We start from the raw sequence: 23,895 nt of genomic DNA, 5'->3' as shown, positions 1-23,895 counted from the left end.
CATTGCGTCAGACGAGGTAGAACTTCTGCTTCCAGTCACGCGATTTCGAAGGCTTGTATAGAATGACCATGTACTCTAGCCGAGTGTTCAAGACAAACCACCCTTCCGCCTCTGCTTTCAGTTTCACCATGTTGTGCATGGCGTAGAAGACCGGGAAGTTAGGGGTGAAGCCCATCCTTAGGCATGTCACCAAGTACCCAAAGATGTTTACCCAGCTGTTCGGCCCCAACTAAAACCAAGCAATTTGATATTCGTCTAGCAGCTCCTGGACAAATGGGTGAAGAGGAAATCGAAGGCTAACCTCCAAGGTGGCCATATAAACATTGAAGCCCCGCCAAGTAACGGTCGGGTCATCTGAAGCGACCACATAATTAGAATTTCTTAGCGGGCGGATCCTGAACTCTTCCCCCAGCATGAGGAACTCCTCAATTTTCTCATTGAGGAAACCCAAGGTTGTCTTCCTTATCTCACAGCCGTACGGGCTATCAAAGTCAATATCTTCCTCCGCAACCGGGACGTCAAGGTTTTCATCTCCCTGCTCGGCCAGTTGTGGTTCGGGTGCTCTCACCGAATCGAAGTTAGCGGACAGAACTCTGTCCAGCTCAGCCGCCTCGGCCGAGCTTTGTCCAACCGAGCCCTACCCTGGCTCGGCCACCACCACACTTTCAAGTACTAAGGGGGTCTTGCCCTTATCTTTAGTCCTACCCTAGAACTGTGACTTCTAGATGGAACGTTACGAGGGCAGTCGGTCAGATCAGCAATGTAAATGCCTGTTCGAGGCTTGGCCGACCCAAAAGGTTGTGGAGGCGTTGGTGGTATAATTCGTTCGGACGCCACACGAGACTGTGGCCGATTTTACACATATTGAACAACGTCCGATCAAGATGAAGAACGAGGCCTCCCAGAAGAATGTCTCTCGGACGACCTTAAGCCCGAGCTAATATGTTGTGCTAGGGGATTATTTGGGATTTTCGCGAACGCTAACCTAGAAGAAAAAGTGTTTGGCTGATTTGCAGCTGGGGTTTGTCCGGACGTAGAAGTGCGTAGCTGATTTTGGCGCTCCTCAAAAGAAGTAGTCACCTCAATCACTGAGCAAGCTCTACCACCAGTAGTGGTAGAGGTGTTTGTGTTTGTGTTTGTGCTTATATTGGTGGTCTTCACGTCCGTATTGCTCGGATCATAGGAGGCCAAAGGTTGAATTATGCTGCCGTCAGGATTTCATGCAGCATAACGGTCGTACGTCTGCCTCGTACGCGCCATGTTCTACTTCAAGGACATAAAAGAATAGGTGGGGGTAAGTTGGTATGCACTAGAAATGGACCCACTCCATAAAGATGAGGACTTGTCCCCGTCCACTCTAGATTACTCAGTCCCAGGCGAATAGACGACCTCATGAGAAGAAACTGACGAGGCCGAGTGTTGAGCTAGTGTGCTTGGAAATAAAACAAGTATAAAAAGAAAAGGAAAAAGAGAAAGAGAAAAGAAAGTATTCGGTTACCTCTGTCCGAGTAGAAAACTTGCATCTTGATGAAGATTGACCTGAGAACTCAACCGTTTGACCGAAAAACTTCAAATGCACGGTGAAAATTCTTGAAGATTCAAAGAAAACTCAACTTTCTCTCTCTAAAAGCTCTGACTTCTCTCTAGAAAATGAAATAAAGTAAAGTAACAAAATGAGGTCAAACCTTTGCTATTATATTTGTAGGTGAAAATTTACACGGGCAGGATGGTAAAATTACCTTTCCCTCCCAAAGAAGTCCAACTGTTAAACCTTTCGAATGTTTAACCTAGAAGTCAAACGGTTGAAAATCGTTCCGTCATTAAAGACCGGAATTCGGACAGGCGTCATAAAGACCCGTCAAAATTAATGTTCCTCTTGGAACTTGAAGAATCTTTCTGGAAAACCCGAAAGGAGGCTGATCATTTCCCAAAGGCCATTCAGCCTACACCGTCCGCCTGACTATAAGATAAAGTTCATCGAAAAAGATCAGGCGAACCAGACGTGGCACTCAACCCAAAAACTCTCAGATGGCCGAACGAATCTATTCGACCTCTATAAGAACTCCGAATGCTCAAAATCCTAAGCACTCATGATAAGTAAGGTTCAGAGGAGACGGCCCGTAAGGTACAAGTCACCCACTCTAAGGGGAAAATTTTTAGGGTAAAAATATCTCAAATACGTGGTCCAACCCCATAAAGACACGTGGCCCAAATTACAAGGTAAAACGTGTCCCTATAAGAAGATGACACGTGTAAACTACAACAAGAGCACCTGAAAAAGAGAGTAAAGGGCCTCCTTACATCAGGAGGATCAAATCCCGAGAAAGCCGCAAAACGGCGCCCCCCTAGGACATGTGTCCTCTCCTGATTACGCTGCCAATCAGAGCGTAGAATATTAGGGCAGCAACCTAAGGTGAACAATTCCCCACCCCTATAAATACCCCAATCATTTATGATGAGAGGGGTAGGTTGTGACATAACATTCAAGAGCACTAAAAGGTCCAACTTCTCTCTACTTTCTCTCTCTAGCTTTTTCGAATTCTGGTTACTACTTGACTGTCGGAGGTGAATATTCCGGCAACGGGATATTCGTTCATTTGCAGGTGTTCGAGCCCATCTGTCCAAAGGAGCGCAACTAGTATCCTAAGGGAAATCCAAAAAATCCCTAAAACAATATCGATTTGATCATAATTGGTTGAGAATTTTATTATGTTTCTTCTTATTGTTTAGCACTAGAAAATCTAGGTTAGAGATGTAATACCCCGGAAATTCCCTTATTTTAAAATACTCTTTTTACTCTAATTAAAACTATTTTAAGGAAATAATCAAAATATTACCGCCACCATGATAACGGCTAAGGCTATTTTTCAAAGTTACACAACATAATTCTAAAATAAAAACCAAATTTTAAAAATAAAACTTAAGTTCACAACCTCAAAACAAAATAGAAATAATCAAATCACAAGTTGGAACCAATCCAAACATGGCCCTTTGTAAAATCCAATTTAAAATAGACACATCAAGGTTAGTCCATAATAAACAACAAAAATATAAAACTAGGAAAGCATAACAAGTAACTCTCGGCACTCATTCCCATCATGCTCTTCATGCTTCAAGTACCTGTCACTTCCTCTTTATTTCAACCCTCTACTCACCATATAAACGGGTCATAGTAGGGCCAATCAAAGGAAAGCCAAACACAAACACAAAAGTACGAGTCATCAAAAGCTTAGTACACATGCACAACACTAACATGAATATCCTATCAATAAGAATAGTAATAAAACATTCTTGCCATACAATCACAATCAACTTACCTTTGACTCATAACTAGCAATATTAATTATTAATCAATAGCTTTGGATTACACATCAAACGGGTTTCCTTCCTTAAAAATATATCCCATTAAAATGGAGCTTCCAATCAGGGAGCTACCCCAATTGGCACCGACTAACATAAATAATAATAAAAGAAAGTACAGCGTCCTGTACCCCTGTAGAAGCTATGCTAGAATATAAAGTCACATAACTCCCCCCACATGTTCATACCCAAGGTATATACGTTCCAAGATTTTTAGTGCGTATCCTCTTACACTTTACGTGATTTATCAATTTAACATGTGAAGACTCCAACCAATCAATAAAGAGTAAACATAATAATAATCAACACATCATTCCAATTAATTCTTGAATTAATTAGTGAGCACATACTATTTATTTTAATTAAGATTCCTTGCCTAGTTTTGTGCACAAAATTGCACGATTACTACCTTGTTGCATAGAATGGACTACTAAACTCCTTGACTCGATCTCAACTTACTTGAGTGAGTAAATAAATAAAATAACTTCCTTGACTCAACACCAATCAATGGGTGAGAATAAAATTCATGATTCATATGCAATAATTCTAATTATAGCTCTTTTAAACATACATAAGTCTTACATATTTCCATAATTCACATATATTCAACTTATATCATGCTTCAAATATCATATTCTCATGCTTGCATAATAATTCATGTTCAACCAACATCAATTTCAAGCATACAATCAACCAAACATGCTACTAACTCATCACTTCAATTACAATTCACAATCCTAGCATGATACTACGCATACACAACTATTCTTGTGCACACACGTACCTTGAATAACGCCTTAACTCGGCCACACTTGCTAGAAATCACCTAGCTCTAAACTTCCTACAATAAAAATACATAACTATAATTAATCCACTATTCTCAGAAATTTCCAGCAACTATAATACTATTTAAACCATACTAATCAACCCCTTTTAATGACAATAAAGCCATATAACTTTTTATTTAAGTGGATTCTTGAATTCCTTTCAAAAAGACTTGATTTTCATGACTTAAATAAAATTCCAGCATACTTATTTAGTATAAAACATTACTTTTAGACTAGGAAATCAAATATAAATCATTAAACTTTTGTCTCTTTTATGGGTAATCAAACCCTAACTCCATAATTAAAAAGTAGTGCGTGTAAATAAATTCCTGCATTAAATTGAAGGCTTTAAACTCATCAAAAAACATTATTAGACCATTAATTAATCAATAAACTTAACCTAGCATCAATCCCTAACCAATTATACATAATCCCCAATTTCTAAGGTCTATAATTTGGGGTTTTTAAATAAATAAAAATTTGAAATTTATATTAATAAATTAGCAACATCAAAATCCCAAAATCGATACCAAAACATAATAAAAACCATGCCTTTAAAACAATAAATTAATAGAATTAATTTTAGGATTAAAAGAAGTTTTTTTTATACACACAGACCGAAAAGAGGAGAGGGACGCCGGCCGGCTAGGCTGCCGGCGCTACTGCTGCCGCCGGTGGTGGTGGTGGCGCCCGTGAGCTGGCCGCGCAAGAGGAGGAAGAAGGAGATAGGAGAGGCGTGGGATTTAGGGGGAAAGAAAAGAAAATGGAAAAGAAAAATAAGGGGAAAAGTAGAGGGAGAAAATAATGAGAAAACCTTTGCATTTTTTTGTGAAATTTGACAATTATGAACTTGTGTGGAAAAATCTTGAGGTTCAAAATTATTTATACTCTCCTTTTAAAAATAAAACTCATATTTATAACTTTTCCATTACTAATTCCTACTCCCTTACAAATTCTCCTTTTGGGCCAACTTATTGGGCCCCTAAATTCCCAATAAGTTGGTCCAGCTCCTAAATTCCCAATAAGTTGGTCAACTCACTTAAATAGGATTGACGCAAATAAAATACTTTTGTTGCCTCAATTCATGATCCATTTTATTTATAGACACTTACAATTTATTTAAATACATAATTTCTTTTCAAAATAAAACAAATCATTTTAATAAATAAAATAATTAATTTATATATATATATATATATATAATAAAAATATGAAATATTACAGTCTACCCCCCTTAATAGAAGTTTCATCCTCGATACTTGAGCACGAAAACCATAAAACTTTGTTCAAAACTTATTTAAAATCATACTTTTTACCCACTTAATAAAAACTTTTCTTAATACTTATAGTTGTTGTACTTTTGTAACCTTTCTTGATTTTTTTCTTTCTAAACTTTGCATAAAATTGTGCAAAATATATTAAAAATGCACAAAAATGCTTGAAAATAAGGTAAAAAGCGCGAAATTCTACCGCATTCTACCCCCCTTAAAGAAAATGAGTTACGTCTCCGTAACTCAACTAAACTCAAATAATTCAGGGTACTTCTTTCCCATCTCATCATAGGTTAGGCATTGGTCTAGTTTTATAGTCTCAGGTTGAAGGACATGCAACTTATCCGGGAAATACTTTCTCAATTGAGAAACATGGAACACATCGTGCACTTTGCTAAGGTCCATAGTTAATGGTAACCTATAGGCAACCTTTCCTATTCATTGCAAAATCTCATATGGTCCAATGTACTTTGGACTCAACTTCCCTTTCTTTCCAAACCTTAAGTAAGACTTTATCAACAATTTGGAACTCCTCTTCTCTACGCTTTAAATCTGCGTAACTCTTTTGTCGATCTGGGGCAGCTTGGATCTTAGCTTGTATATCTCTCACTTGCTTTGTTGTTTCTTCTATTAGTTGAGGATCTAGAATTATTGTCTCACTAATGTCACTCCAACATAGTGAACTTCTACACTTCCTTCCATACAAGGCCTCAAATGGTGTCATGCCAATGCTTGCATGGTAACTATTATTGTAAGAGAATTCTACCAAGTCTAAACTATCTTCCCATCTACCTTGGTAGTCTAATACAAAGGATCGTAGCATATCCTCTAAGGTTTGGATAGTTTTCTCAGATTGCCCATCCGTTGCAGGGTGAAATGTTGTACTCATCTTCAATGTCGTACCAAAGTTTTCCTTGACGCTTTTCTAGAATTTTGAAAGAAACCTAGAATCCCTATCAAAAACGATATCCTTAGGAACTCCATGTAGCCTCTCAACATTCTTAATGTAAGCCTTCTGTAGGCGTCGCTTGAAGTGCACCTACTTTAAAGCTTGTTGTGAATATGCTTGCCACTCATAGGAAGTGGGAATTGACATAATACGATTAGGGACAAATAAAGTAGGGAGTCGCCAACAAGTTTTTAAGGAACATGTAAACCGTTCACGGATCATAAAAGGCAACCACGAATAAGGGACAACGATAGGCAACAACGATTGACCCATGAAGGTTACACCCCATTCATAATCCATGAGATTACTAACTCCATATGGTTCAAAACCACGAAAGGAGGATCGGGGATGATGGTACGAAGTGAGTCATGGAGTCACATTCGCCCGTATTGGCCTCTACTCGATTCTTATTGTGAAAATTATTCCTGCGATCTCAAAGGCATACAAACAAAAATTCAATTCGCTCCAAACTATTATTAAGCTAAATTGGTTGAATATTAATGCAACATATAATTCTAAAATATTGTGATCACTTGATTTAATAAGAAGATTAAAAAGGAACCTAAACCGGTTGTCCAAATTATCTTATTAGGAGTGATTTTCAATTACATATTCCCTTTAAACATGCAATATGGTGATCATCAATAATAATAATAGAACAAACATTAATATTGGAAGCAATTAACAATAACTTGTTAGTCAAATCAAATCATAATAACCCTAATCATGATACTAGCAACAAGAATAAAAATAAGTAATTAAATTAATTAATTACTCACATTCCGCGCGTTCCTTTAAATTGCTATATCATCAATAAATTGTTAGTAACTTCAATAAAAATAAATCAAATTGAAATAATTAAATTAAATAAAGTAGAGTTGATTTGGTCCAAACCCTCATTTATTTGTACCTTTCACACCTTGGTTAAAGGACGGAACCTTGGGTTAACTATGGACTCCTTGGAGTGCTTAAGGAAAGAATGGTGTAATTAGGAATATGGGTTTAAGGCTTAGAATATGGGAGAGAGGGAAGAGAATGGTTTTTGGTGTAAAAGAGAGAAAGAGAGAAGGATTCGATGATCAAGCTTTTTGATGAATGAAAAAGGGTAGATATGACCTCTATTTATAGAGAAAAAAGAAGGGTCGAAGAATTAAGAAAAGATCCGAATTAAATCGCAATAAAACTCTTGCGATAGACAACAGTTTTTACGGTTTTTGTTTTTATCATATCTTTTGATCTTGAAATCGGAATAAGATAAATAATACATAGTTGGAAATCTGTTGAAGTCTTCTTTCTACCCCAAATGGAATCAGATTAAAATCCTTTGTATAATAAAAGATATGGTCGAAATAGTGAGACGGTGTAAGTTTTGGATAGAGTTTGATATTTCATTCATATCTTTTCTGTTATAGCTCGGAATTGATATTATAATACATTGTATTATAAGGCACGAAAATAATATCTGTCTATCTTTGAACGTCTTTCAATTCGGATAGAATTAGGACTTTCAAAAATAAAAGTTTTATTAATTTCAAACTCTTTAATCTTATCTTTTCAAAAAGGATAATTAAGATATTTTAGAAACTTATAGAAGCTTCTAATTAATCCTAATTGGTTTAGGAATGGGATTAAATCATTTGGACCCTCCACATGATCATTGGGTCATAGGTAAGGTGGGCTTAGGTTCTGTTTGGGCTCAGTTAAATATTTTGGTCATAACCTATTCGTTATAACTCGGATTTGGACTTATAATATATCGTTGGAAAGCTCTATTCAAACCCCATCCAATTATTAAATCATTGGACCCAGATTATGGACAAAAATAAACTGGATTAAACGTTTTTATAAAAAGGACACGAAATGAATGATTTTAAAGGACACGAACTGAATTATTTTGGGTTTAAAGGCACGAAAAGAGGAAAATAAGTCATGGTTTGGGGAAATGGGCTAGGATTTGGGTTGGTTTATGTAATGGAAATATGGATTTCAGCACTACAAGATTAAATACGCAACCCGACCAATAATGGCGGTGAAAGGTTGTTCATCATCGGGTTTGGTTTTGGGGAGACATTTTTAGGTGTCTACAGATGCCCCCACTTTGACTGGGTTTGTAGAAACGTCAGTTTCGAAAACGATAGTCAAAGTAGTCGATAGGGACGGAGAATGATTTAAGAAGTTCTGCGATCCTAAATCACTCTGTATACGCCGATACCTGCAGAAAAGTGTTAGTTCTACAGATAAAAGAGTAAAGGGATAGAATGCTTATCTGACACCAGTGTATCGGTGACAAATGAGTTTGGTAGCTTCCTATGCTTGAAGGAATCCACCGGATGACGTTTTTTTGAGATACTTTCCATGCTTGAGGAAAGTTGACAGATGAGTTTGGTAGCTTTCTATGCTTGAAGAAATTTACCGGATGATACTTTCCATGCTTGAAGAAAGTCGACATATAAATTGATGGTTTTCTATGCTTGAAGAAACCCACCGATAATACTTTCCATGCTTGAGGAAAGTCGACTGATGATTTTGGAAGTTTTCTATGCTTGAAGAAACCCACCGGTTGAGATACTTTCCATGCTTGAGGAAAGTCGACATATGATGTAGTCGCTGACTTTTTTGCTTTGAGAGATGACAACGACCGACAATTTTCCATGCTTGAGGAAAAACTTGTCTAATAAGATTGCAAGTCTCTGTGTATCGAGAACCTTGCGCCATGAAATGATGGTGGTTCGATTGTCCCCGAACGTGGGCTGTAATTGGTTTGCTTGTCCCCGAACGTGGGATGTAAATGGTTCGTTTGTCCCCGAACGTGGGTTGTAGATGGTCTGTTTGTCCCTGGACGTGGGCTGTAGATGCTCCGCTTGTCCCCGGATGTGGGCTGTAGATGGTCCGCTTGTCCCCGGACGTGGGCTGTAAATGGTCCGCTTGTCCCTGGACGTGGGCTGTAGATGGTCCGTTTGTCCCCGGACGTGGGCTGTAGTTGAGACCTGCAAAATAAAATTTGCCAAGGGACTCGTATATACTATGATTTACTTAACCAACTGACTTGACCAAGTTTAACTTGACATGACATGACATGACATGTGTATGTCTTGTGAGTGTGCGTGTGTGTGTATGATTTGAGTGTGTGTGCAGACACAAGCAAACGAAGATGCAAAAGCAATAATTTTCTGTCATTTTTGTCATGAATGGAGGGTATCGACTTTCTCCCGAAAAAGAAAGACATGAAAAAAGTTTTATTTTCAAACTTCCCTCGATGAGAAAATTTTGAAAAAGTTTTTGAATTTCCCTAAAAGAAAAGTTATGAAAAAGGGAAAAAGTTTTGAACTTCTTTGTTGAGCAAGACGAAATATATCGCATGGATTAAATTCTTGTCTTGCATGATACATGTTCTTAGGCCAGGAGGCTAAGGACCATTACATCATGTGACACGATAGATGAATTAACTTAGGTCATGGAGCTAAGCATCATATATGGTGTAAAGAAATGATCTTGAACGTTGCTTAGGTCTGGAAGCTGAGCACGTATATAGATGAAATGATCGATGAGTATTGCATAATGAATGTTGCTTAGGTCAAGGAGCTAAGCACGATATACTTTGTATTATTACAGATCTTTGATAAATATTGCTTAGGTTAGGAAGCTAAGCACAGCATGCGATGCATGAAACAAGGAATATTTCTCAGGTCAGGAAGCTAAGAAAGTATACCATGTTTTAATGAATGTTTTATTGAAACAAGATTTCATGATGAGGGGTTCCTAAGGGAAGGATGATATGGCTAGGTATGTGTGAGTGAAGTGTGTGAAAGTGATACTAAGGTTGGCTGCAAAGGTTGTGGTGATGGAAATAGATGTGAGAAAAGTCAAAGATGATGACTCTTTAGGCTAGGTAAGTTAAGTGATGCGGGTTCAAGCCCCCAAGTCTAGCACTATATATGGGTAGGGGTAAGCATTGGATATTCTTGACTCAATCATGCATGGATATGAATGTAAATGTGGCCGCACCTTGATGTGAGGTTGCCTACGTATCCGTTAGGAATCAGGCCGAACGTAGCTCTAACCGAACTTTGCACAAGTGTATGTACACCTCAAAAAGGTCTTTCAAGGGTTGTAATGTGGTTAAGCTGATAGGTGAAGAATAAAGGGTGAAAGGCTCAAGACCCGAGAGAATCCCCCCGAGATGTGTATATGTGTATTTGAAAAACTTTGAATTCGCAAGTTTTATTTTTAATTTTTTTGTTTTTTTTGAATCAATGTAGGCAATCTCGAATCATGCGGTCCATCACTCACTTAGCATTCTTGTTTCTCAGGCACGGTACCAAGCACTCGATGAGAGACGCAATTCGTGACGAGTTCACATCGAAGACATTGGAACACTTGCCTTTAGACATTGTTTTTCATTTACTTATTCTTATTTTTTTTTTTTTTTAACTTGCTTCTGAATGGTACACAAGTTGCACACCTTCCATCCCAAGGTTAGGTGAATGTGGGTTGAATAAATGAGGCCAAACGTTAGACGAGGCTCAAAGTGGTTGATGAAGAAATGAAATATGTGTTTGAATGGTTAATGGGAAGTGAATGGGTCACAAAGGTGCCTCCAGTCATTGGTGTACCTTGTGTTTAGTTCGACAATTTTTTTTTTTATTTTTTTTTTTTTGGGAATGACATGATCGAATGCAAAGGAAAGAAATGCTTATTGATGGAACATGGCATATAGACATAAGGATATGGAGAACCTATGCTAGACTTATTAGGGGAAAAGGGTTGGAACAAAAGAAGAAAAAATAGCATGAAATCTTGTATGGAAACTTGTCTTGTGCTTCGTCTTCATGGATGCTTATGAACTACTTGTTACCGCCAAGAGGGACAAGAAATTTGTTATTGCTGATGCTTTGATTGAAAGAAAAGAAGGAAGGAATGACGTTCCCCTTATTCTTCCAACTCTTGCCTAGTGATTCGTGAACTCGAGTACTATGGAACAAAATGATCTCACTTAATGCATTGACTCAATACTTGGATTGGAAAGGAAGAGTGTATGAAAGAATTTTGAAAACCAATGGGAAATACTCCACTCATTCCTATTACGACGGAAAACGACGCATGCATGGTCCTAGTATACGATCATAAACAATATAGTGCATTACTTGAAGACAAAGTGTGTGCAACGACTCAACATGTGTGATTAGGTGATTTTATTATGACTCGTGGTATGATCGCATGGCTAGACATGACGATGTTGTGAAAGACAAAGGACCAAATGACCAAATAGCACGGAAGACTAAAAGACAAACTAACTTGATTAATTTTGTCCAATTTTAATGTTTATGCTATTTATTAGGTGAAAACAGTCCATTGGCAACCGTTAGTCATAAATAAGATCAACCACAATCAAAGACAAAGGTTAGCACAATAATCACAAGAAACTAGGAAGACGAGTGGAATTCTAGAAGTGTTAGGACTCATGGGTATAAATAAATAAAAATAAAATTCTATAATCCTATGTGATATGAGTTGACATGGATTAAAGGACTTGGCTAAGACTAGCTTGACACGAAAAGAAAAAATAAAAATAAAAGGTTGCGCACTAAAAACCTAACTGGACAGGCTGTAGTATATGAATTATAACTTTTGATCTGTGACTTTGATTGTGGCGAAACCAACGCCAAATAAAAGATAAAACTCAAGGCTACAGATCCATAAGTGACACGTAACTCTTTCTAGAACTCTGGTTATGACCAAAACAAGTCGACTCTTATGCAGGATACGGGAATAAAAATCCGGGTTGACTCAAAATAAATAAAAAAAATGTATGACTCGACTCTAATAAAAAAAAAAAAAGTTTTGATAAGAGAAAAATAAATAAATAAAATATGCACACATAAGCACATTGTCACGAATGATGCAATGAAGTTCACAACCTAAAGTCAAGATCTATGTTCCACTATGGTCAAGCTTATTTGGGTGTCAAAGGGTACCATGGTTAAGAGTTTTGACGCGTTAGCAAGGCAGCCTCCCTTGAGGGTGTATGCCAACGGGCGGCTCCGCGAGTTCGTGATGAAATCGAACTCGACTCCATGGTTTGGGTGGATTTAAAAACTCGGATGAACCCTTATTGCCATGAGCGTTTTTGGGTTGATAGAGCTTAAATCCCCCGGGCTAGCCACGTACGTAGAACACGTACTATCGTGGAAAAATAGGTAACCTAATATGCATATTCATATGTGAAAATGCCAATTAAATCATAGGAATACAATTTAAGAATCTTTCAAGTCTCATCCACTCATCTCAATAAAATACCGATCACACAAATCGATAAATAACCAAGAATCTTCCCAGTGGAGTCGCCAAATTGTAGGCGTCGCTTGAAGTGCGCCTACTTTAAAGCATGTTGTGAATATGCTTGGCACTCATAGGAAGTGAGAATTGACATAATACGATTAGGGACAAATAAAGTAGGGAGCCGCCAACAAGTTTTTAAGGAACTTGTAAACCGTTCACGGATCATAAAAGGCAACCACGAATAAGGGACAACGATAGGCAACAACGATTAACCCGTGAAGGTTACACCCCATTCATAATCCATGAGATTACTAACTCCATATGGTTCGGAACCACGAAAGGAGGATCGAGGATGATGGTACGAAGTGAGTCATGGAGTCACATTCGCCCGTATTGGCCTCTACTCGATTCTTATTGTGAAATGTATTCCTGTGATCTCAAAGGCATACAAACAAAAATTCAATTCGCTCTAAACTATTATTAAGCTAAATTGGTTGAATATTAATGCAACATATAATTCTAAAATATTGTGATCACTTGATTTAATAACAAGATTAAAAAGGAACCTAAACCAGTTTAGGGTAAAAATACCACAGGTACGTGGCCCAATCTCATGGTGACACGTGGCCCAATTAACAAGAGACACGTGGCCCTATGTGAGTGAGACACGTGTCCACTTGTCATGGTGACACCTGCCAGCCATCTCTAAATGCCCCAATGCTGCAATCAGAATGAGAAAAGGGCCCTGATGACCTCAGGCCCAAATCCCGAGAAAACCTTGAAAGCCGTAAAACGGCGCCCCTCACGACACGTGGCGACCTCTGATTGCGCAGCCAATCATGTCACGAAATTCTAGGGCATAAACCCTAGAGGGGTACATGTTCCCACCCCTATAAATACCCCAATCATTTATGATGGGAGGGGGGGATTGTGACATAACATAAATATAGAGCATTAAAGAGCTCCAACTTCTCTCTACTTTCTCTCTCTAGCCTTTTCCGTTTCCGTTCACTAACTTGAGCGTCGGAGGCGAATATTCCGTACACCGGAATATTCGTTATTTTGCAGGTGTCCGAGTCTTTGTCAGCAGAGCGTGACCAGTATCCGAGGGAATCACAAAAAACCCCGAAACATTTGGCGCCGTCTGTGGGGATACTCGTCCGTTATGGCAATAGATGGTCAGACACCTAATCCTGGACCTCGTCCAGGCGAGGATGGATATGTAGAGGACATATGTACTACCATACACTCAAGCAATCCTTTGACTGCCTCATTTGAAGAGGCCGAACAACCTACCCCAGCTGCCTTAATGGCCGAGCTGACTAAGCTCCGCAAGGAGTTAGCGGCTGTCCAGCAAAAAGGGGGAGGAAGCACCTCTAAGAAACCCAACAACAAGACCAATGCAACCGATGCTGGTAATACCCCCTTCCGTCGTCCGCACGGAAGGTCTCCCCGAGTCCCACGGACCAATTTCTCTGACCTGCTGGCGAAAACACAGTCGGCTGGGGGGAAGGGCAGACAGCCGAAAAGATTAGAGGCTGAGCCATCCCAGCGTTTTAAGGATGCAAGGGATTACATTCGGCACAAGCAAAGGGAGAGGGCCGCATACTCTGACACGGCCTCTACCCCAACCATGTCGGAGGGAGTCTCCAACCAATCTTTCTCCCAATACACCAACACGGCTGCTTCCAGCAAGAGTCATACTATTACTCCCCGTCCAATTCAGCCATTGCCATATCAGCCCCCTCAAGCACTCAATGGGTTGATGCAACCAACTCCCCAAGTTTTTGGGCAATATGGGCCGTATGGTCAGATGTTCGGCCAGACTCCCTACCTGGCTGGAACGTCCGCTCAGCCTCAGCCCATTGATTGGCAGATGCGTTTGTTGAATTTGGGAGATAAGCCGCCTCCGTTTTCGCAAGACATATTAGCGTCTCCTCAACCAGCAAAAGTGAAGAGTGTACTAGTGGGTGCCTATGATGGTACGGGCAACCCAGAAGAGCATGTTACCTCGTACAGGAATCTGATGTACTTGCAAAGTGTAGATGATGCTACATGGTGTAGATGCTTCCCGGCCACTCTCAAAGGGGTAGCTCAGGATTGGTTTAACAGCCTTCCAGCCGGATGCATCAATTGCTTTACCACCCTCAGTTTGTTGTTTGTGGGAAACTTCTCAAACAACATCCCACCAAGAAAGACAAGTCTCAACTTGGCTACAATTGTCCAAGAAAAGAATGAAGGACTACGCTCGTACGTCCAAAGGTTTAACCAAGAAAAAGCCCAAATTCATAATCTTCCGGATGAAATGGCTTACTCAGAATTTCTCCGGGGATTAAGGCATAATGGTTTTATGTTTGATTTGGTAAGAAAAAAGATTCGGTCATACGCAGGTGTATTGCGGGAAGCCGAAGCCTATATTGAGGCCGCGGATTTTTGTTCGCTCACCAAATCAGAACAGCCGGCCAAGGGGGCTGAGAAGAAACAATCTTCTCGGCAAGACTCGGCCGGTCGAAAGAAAGAAAGAAACAAAAGAAAAGAAATCTGGGTAGCTGATGACCAGCAACCCAAGTCAAAGAAAAGCAAGACATACGAGCCTCAGTATGAGTTCAACAAGGATGGTTACTCTATTTTGATGGAGATAAAAGACAAGTTTGAGTTTGAGAAGCCTCAGCCTTTGAGAGGCTCGGCCTAGTAAAGAAACAAAAACAAGTATTGTCATTACCACAAGGATGTGGGTCATGAAACGAATGAGTGTATCAACTTGAAGAGACTGTTGGATAAGTTGGCCGACAAGGGTCTGCTGAAACCCTATGTGACCAAGTCCAAATTCACCTTCAAGCGGACAGACAACACGTCCGAGAAAAAGCAACAAAGTGAAAAGAAGAATGACAAGGAAGATAATGGGAATAGCACTGATTCAGGTTTTGTGGCCGTCATATCAGGAGCCTTTGCTTCAGGCGGCCCTACCATGAAAGGAATCAAGCAGGACGCCCGAAACCTGTCAAATGTGATGCAAACGGACGTTGTTAAAGCCGAGCCATTTCCTGAAGTGATCATAAGTGAGGCTGACCGTGGTGAGGTCAGAGCTTTGCACAATGATCCCATGGTCTTTGTAATGAAAATAGCAAATTTGAAGGTGGGACGGATATTGATTGATACGGGCAGTTCGGCCGATATCATAAGTCTCTCTGCCTTGAGGAATTTAAGCTTCCCAGAAGATGCCCTCCAAGATATAACTCACCCCTTAGTGGGATTTGGGGGGAATATCATTCATCCAGTCGGACGGATTGACCTTCCCATCCGTTTCGGGCAGAAGGGGGAAGGAAGAGACATGGTCGTCCGTTTCCTTGTGGTAAAAGAGTTGACTGGGTACAATGTAATCCTTGGCCGCCCTACTCTCAATGCAGCCAAGGCGGTTATAGTGCCCCATTTGATGTTGCTGAAGTTTGAAAGGTCAGACGGAAAAATCGGAACAATTCAAGGAAGTCAGAAAATGGCCAAGGAATGTAATCAGCTGGCCGTGAAGCCAACAGCACGCGGCCCAAAGTTGTCCGAGGTAAAGGAGGAAGGAACCTCACTCTCAGCATACCAGGTCGGCCAGAAGCGTAAGGCGACCAGGGCAGAGGAAGCCTAGCAACTAATGACTGTCGGCCGGCCAGATGAGTTGAGGCCCCAGCCGGCCGGCAGCCACCAGGATATAGTGCTTGACTCCAACCACCCAGAACGGACAGTTAGTGTCGGCACTATAGCCTTGGAATTGCTTGGGGATGAGTTAGTGCGGCTGTTAAGAGAATTTAAAGATGTGTTTGCATTTGAAGTTGGTGAAATGCCAGGAATAAGTCCTGACCTGGCCGTGCACAAGTTGGCCGTGAATCCTTTGATAAAGCCTGTCCGCCAGAAGAAGAGAAATCACGGAGAAGAGAGGAATCAGGCGGCCGCAGCAGAGGTAAAAAAGCTGCTGGACGCCGGTTTCATTCGGCAATGCTTTTACCCAGATTGGGTGGCCAATGTAGTTCTTGTGAAAAAGCCGAATGGGACTTGGAGGATGTGCGTGGATTACACGGACTTGAACAAGGTGTGTCCTAAGGATAGCTTCCCCTTGCCTAAGATCGACTGTTTGGTTGACTCTACGGCCGGACACGCCCTTATGAGCTTCATGGACGCATACTCCGGATTCCATCAAATTCCTTTGTGGGAAGAAGATCAAGAGAAAACAGCGTTTGTGACCGAGCAGGGGTTGTACTGTTACAAGGTTATGCCATTCGGCCTCAAGAATGCCCCTGCTACATTTCAGAGGCTTGTTAATACAGTCTTTAGAGACCAGCTCGGCCGGAACATGGAGGCATATATTGATGACATGATTGTCAAGTCAAAAGAGCCGGCCGACCATCTCAAGGATCTACGAGAAACGTTCGCTGAACTAGGGCGGCATAAGATGATGTTAAATCCAAAGAAGTGTGTATTTGGTGTTGAGTCCGGCAAGTTTCTCGGATTTTTGATTGATCAACGTGGAATCGAGGCCAACCCTGAAAAAATTCAAGCCGTCCTTGACATGAAGTCTCCAAGAACAATCAAGGAAGTGCAAAGACTGACCAGCTGTTTAGCAGCCCTTGGAAGATTTTTGTCAAGATCAGGGGATAAGTGCCGTTACTTTTTTCAAACCATTAAGAAGAAAGCCATGTTCGAGTGGACAAAGGAGGCCGAGGAAGCATTCGTACAGTTGAAAAGTCACTTGCATACATTGCCTCGCCTCGTTAGTCCGCTCAAGAATGAGAAGCTATATGTCTATCTTGCCATCTCCGAACACTCTCTAAGTGCCGTCCTTCTTGCTGAAAGGGACGGCCATCAGGTCCCGGTGTATTTTATCAGTCATGTACTTCACAATGCTGAGCTGAAGTACCCCCCAATTGAAAAATTTGGCCTGGCCTTGTACATGGCATCGAAGAAGCTGCAACCATACTTTTTAGCACATTCAATTGTTGTCTATACAGACCAACCCTTGAAGAAGCCGTTCTCAACTTTAGAGGCAAGTGGCCGCATGCTCAAGTGGGCCTTAGAGCTCAGAGGTTTCGATCTTGTATTTGAACCAAGGAAGGCAATCAAGGGGCAAGCCTTTGCGGATTTTTTGGCTGAAATGACACGGCCTGATCTTCAGCCGGCCGGGGACCAAGTCTGGAAAGTGTTTGTGGATGGTAGTGCAACAGCGACCGGGTGTGGCGCTGGTATTATATGTGAATCTCCTGCGGGAGACAAGTATGAGTACGCGTTGAGGTTTCAGTTCCAAGCGTCAAACAATGAAGCTGAGTACAAAGCATTGTTGGCCAGCCTAAGGATGTGTAAAGCGGCCGGGGCAACCAAAATTGAAGTATGCTCGGACTCCCGGCTAATCGTCCATCAGGTCAATGGTGGCTTTGAGGCCAGGGAGCCGGCCATGATGAAGTACATGCAGCTAGTTAAGAATGAGGCCGAAGTCCTGGAGCTTTTTTCTCTCAAGCAAGTTCCCCGTTCAGAGAATCATCAAGCGGACGCCCTCTCCAAATTGGCTTCCTCGACGTCATGTGATACTCCAAGATCAGTGTTTTGGGAAGTAAAGGAAAAAAGGAGCATTGATGCCGAGCCCGTTCATATAATAGATAGAAGTTCAACCTGGATGGACGGAATTATTTCCTACTTAAGGGATGGAATACTTCCGGACGATCTGAAAGAGAGTTGGCTATTGAAGAGGAAGGCGGCCTGGTTTGAGATGAAGGATGGGGAGCTATTCAAAAGAGCCTTTGTGAAGCCTTACCTTAAATGTATAACTCCTAAAAGAGGGCATGATGTGTTGGATGACCTTCATCAGGGGCATTGTGGTTCGCATATTGGAGGCCGAACCTTAGCTGAAAAGGCGGCACAGTTGGGATACTACTGGCCGAGCCTGAAGTCGGACGCCATGAAAATGGTGAAAAAATGTGACAAGTGCCAAAGATTTTCAACCCTTATTGATCGTCCAGCAAATAGTCTATCAGCCATCAGTAGTCCGCTTCCCTTTGCCAAATGGGGCATGGACATTTTGGGACCGTATACTCCTGCATCCGGCCAGAGACGGTATGTATTAGTGGCAGTAGACTACTTCACTAAATGGGTTGAAGCTGAGGCCGTCCGGGGCATTAAATGGACGGATGTGTCAGCCTTCATTTGGAAAAGCATAATCACTCGGTATGGGGTGCCTCAGTCAATGGTGTTCGACAATGGACCCCAGTTTGAGACGCGTCAACTCAAAGAATGGTTGGGAGACCAAGGCATTACCCATTGCTTTGCCTCGGTCGGCCGACCACAAGCCAATGGTCAAGTTGAGGCCTATAACAAGTTGATTTCAAATGGGATCAAGCGCAAGCTTGAAAAGGCCGGCGGCCTATGGGTAGACGAGCTGGTCAATGTGCTATGGTCCATACGGACAACAGCAAAGAGTTCTACAGGGGAGACTCCATTCTTTTTGGTCTATGGAGCTGAGGCTGTACTCCCAATTGAAATGTACGAGCCCACTTTGCGGGTAATGCTTTATGATGAATCGGCCAATTGGGAGGCCATGAAGACCGCCCTAGATTTCCTTCTAGAAGCTAGGGGCAATGCGGCGCTTAGGCATGAAATTTATCGCTTAAGGATGACAAGGGCATATAACCACCGAGTGTCTAAGCGGCCGCTCAAAATGGGGGATCTAGTGTTGAGAAAAATGGAAGCTGTTGGCCGTGCCAATGAGGATGGCAAATTGACTCCAAACTGGGAGGGACCGTACAGAATCAGGGAAGAAGTCCGAGACGGCACATATCGCCTTGAGGCAATTGATGGCCGTCAGATCCCACAGACATGGAACACTGATAACTTGAAGAAGTATCATGTTTGAGTTTTGTTTCCTTAAACACTTAGCCAAAAAGCTGTTTATACAGCTAGGTCTACTGACCGAGCCTTGTAATTAAAGCCGTATGGCCACAACAATGTACTTTTGACAAAAATTAATGAAAAGTCAGGCATTGTTGAATTATTTGTTGTTTTTATGATTAGTCACTGAATTGCTTCCAATATAGTAACACGGCTTATCATTCTTTGAATGGCCGAGCTAAAAAGGAAGCAAGGTTGCTCCCAATATAGCAACTCGGCCACACAAAAAAAAAAAAAAAAAAAAAAAAAAAATGATCAATGCGTCCGCCCAATTCTAGGCGGACGACTGAGGCAAGGTATTCCGAACTTGTGTAGAAAACAAGTGTCCTTTACAAATAGGGCAAGGGCATACCTAGGCATTTAGCCCGGCAAATCAAGGGATCTCTGAGTTGAGATAATACTTAGGATTTCTAGGGTACGTCCGAGCGATAGATTCAACGGACTACTCGTACAATGATAGCCGAACGGCCAATTAAATTAATTCGGTGCTTCACCTAGTCCAAGGGAAATCATTACTATGATTTGATTAACTTGCTAGTCGTCATACCCTTTTAAGGCATAAAAACTACCAAGTTAATCAAACCACTTAGAAAATGGACTAGGCGAACACCGAATAAAGGGGCATACCCCTAAGAACGTAAGAAAAGGCATAATACTGAGACGTACGGAAAACTTGCAAGAGACGTACGGAAAACTTGCAAAAAGCAGAAAATTTGCAAAAAAAACTGCTAAGTATGAAACAGAAGTGAAAGCCGCCAAAAAGGCGGACAAAATTTTCATTAATAAGACCGCACAAAGGCGGCCGAAATGTTTACAAAACCGCTCGAATAGGCGGCCTTAGAAGAAGAACAAAAAAAAGAAGTACGAAAAAAGCTAAGTACACAGTAAGCTGAAAAGAAAAGGAAAGCTGAGCAGACGGCTGCTGGAGGACCTGAGCTCTACTTAGCCGTATTATCTGTGGCAGGCTCCTCCGCTGTCTTGGCGTCCTCGGCCAGGGCATCCTTTTCGTCCGCCTCCTCCTCCTCCTCATCCCCGTCCCCTCCGGACTCGGGGGAAGTAACTACTAGTTCTAGAGGAGGCATGCCGGCCTTCCTTGCCTCTTCTTTAAGGCAGACGTACTGAAGACGCTTCTTGAAGCGTTCCTCGTAGTAGGCTGCTTCACCTTCGTCCACCATCAAGTTGAAGGCATCAAAGAAGTATGCCTTAAGCCTGTCTTCAGCATTTTGCTCGATGCGGATGACTTCTTCAACACTGATTGGCCGAGGAGCTTTAATTTTCTCCTCATAGTCCGCAAGGGACTTCTTTAAGGTTTCCACCTCGGCCTTCAGCGTGTCCGCCTCATCTAGCGCAGACTTAAGGTTGGCTTGGGCCAACTTCAGCTCACTCTTCAGGGCCTCGGACGCCTCGAAGCCCAACTTCCATTTTTCCTTCTCCTGTACGGCCTCGTCCCTTTCAACCCTCATGGCCTCCCTGGCCAAGGACTCCTGTTCGAGTGCCTTGCCCAGTTTGACCAGGTCCTCTGTTTGCCGCGCCGCTTTGTCGGACAGCGCGGTTATCTGGGTCTCAAAATGTACCCTTTGGACGGCGGCCGTCCCAGTTACAGCGTCCTCGGCTTTCCTGATTTCAATCACAACATTCTTTAACCGTTCGTTCTCCTTGTCCTTCCAATCTAGGAAGGCGTTCAAACAGAGGAAGAGCTGCGGACAGAAGGAAGAAACTTAGTCAAAAATATGGAAAAATTGGCTAAGTGTTGGAAAGCAAAAACATAAGGAGATAGAAGTTTACCTCGGCGCTGCAGTTTAGCATGGGGCCGAGGAAGCCTTCGTTGATCCCCCGCAGCTTATCACGCTGCGCTTGGGGGACCGCGCGAACCATGGCCTCGCGCATGGCCTTCCTGTCCGCGCCAGTCAGTGACTGGCCGGGCACCTTCAACTGCATCTCCTCTGATATATCTGCGGACGACCGCGTAAGAAGAGCTAGCTAAATTTTACAAGTAAACAAAGACCTATAATAAGTGAGGAAAGAGATGGCTAACCAGTGGAGAAGGTTGGAGGAGAAAGATTGGTGGGAGGAGGCGGTAAAGGAGCTTCCTCCTCCTCCGGACGGCTCCCTTCAGCGTCGCTGGACGGCGGGTTGACCAGCACCGTCCCGATCCAGTCATTTGCTCTGGGGTTAACCTATCCCCACCGTCCGAAGGGACGGACTCCTCACGGACCTGATCAGCAACAGGTTCCATGGGCTTGGAGGCCCCGATTTGTGTCTGCTGGGGTTGTTCTCCTTTAGACTGCGTTGTAGCAGTCTGCGACTTTGCCGTTGCCGCTGCTTGAGAAGACGGCTTGGAAGCAACCGTCTTTCTCCTCTTGGATGCGTTCGCATCAGGAGTGGACGTGGCCGGCTGCTTCCGCCTGGCCTTCGGGGTAGAGGAGGAGGTCTGCAAAAACACTAAGTTAGAAAAATTTGGTGGCGTCCGTGCGATTTGGGAAAGGAGCTCCTTTCCAGCATGCATGAACGGACATAAAGCGTCCGTGCAAACTCACGAAGTAGGTTCCTTCCAATATAGCAGAACGGACGCATTAAGGAATGAGAAATTCAAAAAAATAAGCTAAGTGTTTACCTCTTTGAGTTGCTCGTACATCTTGAAACGAGCCTTGTATCTGGCCAAGTCCACCTCGGACATCTCAACCTCTGCTTTTTGGGCCGAGTCAAGCATAGCGTACGCCTCCGCTGCAAAAACAAAAAGCAAGTGTTAAAATATTTTTCTAAAGAACTCTACGTGCGTATAGAAAAGTTTATATATCTAGGTGTCCACCTTGGGGCATGTTCTGGTACAGGCCGTACGCAAACATGAAGATAGGGTCCCTAAGCCAATTGGCAAGTGGAACCCAATGGCTAGGGACCCGTTCAGTTTTGTTGCCCCGCCTGACTCGATTAACTTTGAAGTACTCGAGCTGGTATTCGTGGCTTGGGTGGATGGGCGGCTTGTCAGGCTTGAGGTCTCCGCGTCCGAGTTGAATAGGCTCTGGACGGCACCTGTTCATGCGGAGGTTGAACTCCGCGTCCTGAGTTTTGATACGGTAGAAGCGGTGCTTCCAGTCCCTCCACTTACTGACACGGGACTTGAATTTCGAATCCCTCCCCCAAATGGAGGGACTCCTTATACTTCTCAAAATCCTTCTTTAAAAACTTCAGGGTTGTCTCCCCAACCGTACAGGCGTACGGGTCCTAAAGTTATCAATGTTGGCGACAGTTTCTTCGGCCGCCTCCTCGCCTTCGGCCGTCTCACCCACGGCCTCTTTCTCAACTTCCTCCTCTTCCACTTGGTGAGAGGGGGCACTCCCAAACTCCGAAGACAGCACTCTGTCCAAATCTGCTGCCTCGGCCGAGCTTCGGCCCCTTGAGCTTGGAACGCCTGTTGAAGAAGGACTGTCCTCCTCTAACATTGGACGCTTGCCTTTATCCTTGGCAGCGTCCGCCCCATTTCCCGAAGGAGGGGCGTTGCGAATAGGCAGGGCGGACGGTTCGCGGATTGAGATTCCTGTTAAGGGTCTGTCCGCCCCACCCAGTTGAGGCCGAGGTTGAGAAGAAGAGGGGACGGACGAACCAGAAGCGTCTGCCCCAGGGTTGGAAGGGTTGTCTATGCAGGCTACCACTTCGGCCCCATCCATGACTGAATTGGCAAATTGAGGGAACCTAAGTTCCGGAGCAGGTGCGGACGAGGCGCCTTCAGCTCGCAGGCGTTCCTCGAAGGAAGAAGTGACCTCCACGGCCAAGTGATGAGAGCCAGTGGAGGCGGTCGTTGTTTTGGTGGTGGAGTCAGTCTCCACCATTGTGCTTGGGTTACTGGGGTCATAAGGGACCCTAGGATGAACCAGACTTCCGTCTGGGTTCCTGGCCGCGTGAAGCTCATGCGTACGCATGGTTCTTGCCATTGCCTGTTGGGACAGAGAAGAATAAGTGGGGGTGAGTATGTACGCATCAGACATAGACTTAGTCCAAGGAGGAGACAACTCTTCTCCGTCCACTCTAGATTCCTCAGTCCCAGGCGAACGGCCGGCCTCATGAGAAGAGTCGGACGAAGCCGAGTATGGATCCAGAATTGAAGTAAAAGAAAAAGAAAACAAGTAAAAGTAAAAGAGAAAATGAAGACGGCCTACCTCTGTACGTTCTGTAAGCTCTGAATGTGGTGGTGAAGTTCTCGAAGATTGACCGGAAAACTAAAAAATGCCCGGAAAACTCAAACTTACGGCGGTGCTCTTGAAGAGTAAGGAAAAACTAACTTTCTCTCACTAGA

This window comes from Chenopodium album, chromosome 14 (genome assembly GCF_948465745.1).
Source record: "Chenopodium album chromosome 14, dcCheAlbu1.1, whole genome shotgun sequence".
Taxonomy (NCBI): Eukaryota; Viridiplantae; Streptophyta; class Magnoliopsida; order Caryophyllales; family Amaranthaceae; genus Chenopodium; species Chenopodium album.
The sequence above is the reverse complement of the archived record's forward strand: the minus strand, read 5'-3'. Positions refer to the sequence as shown.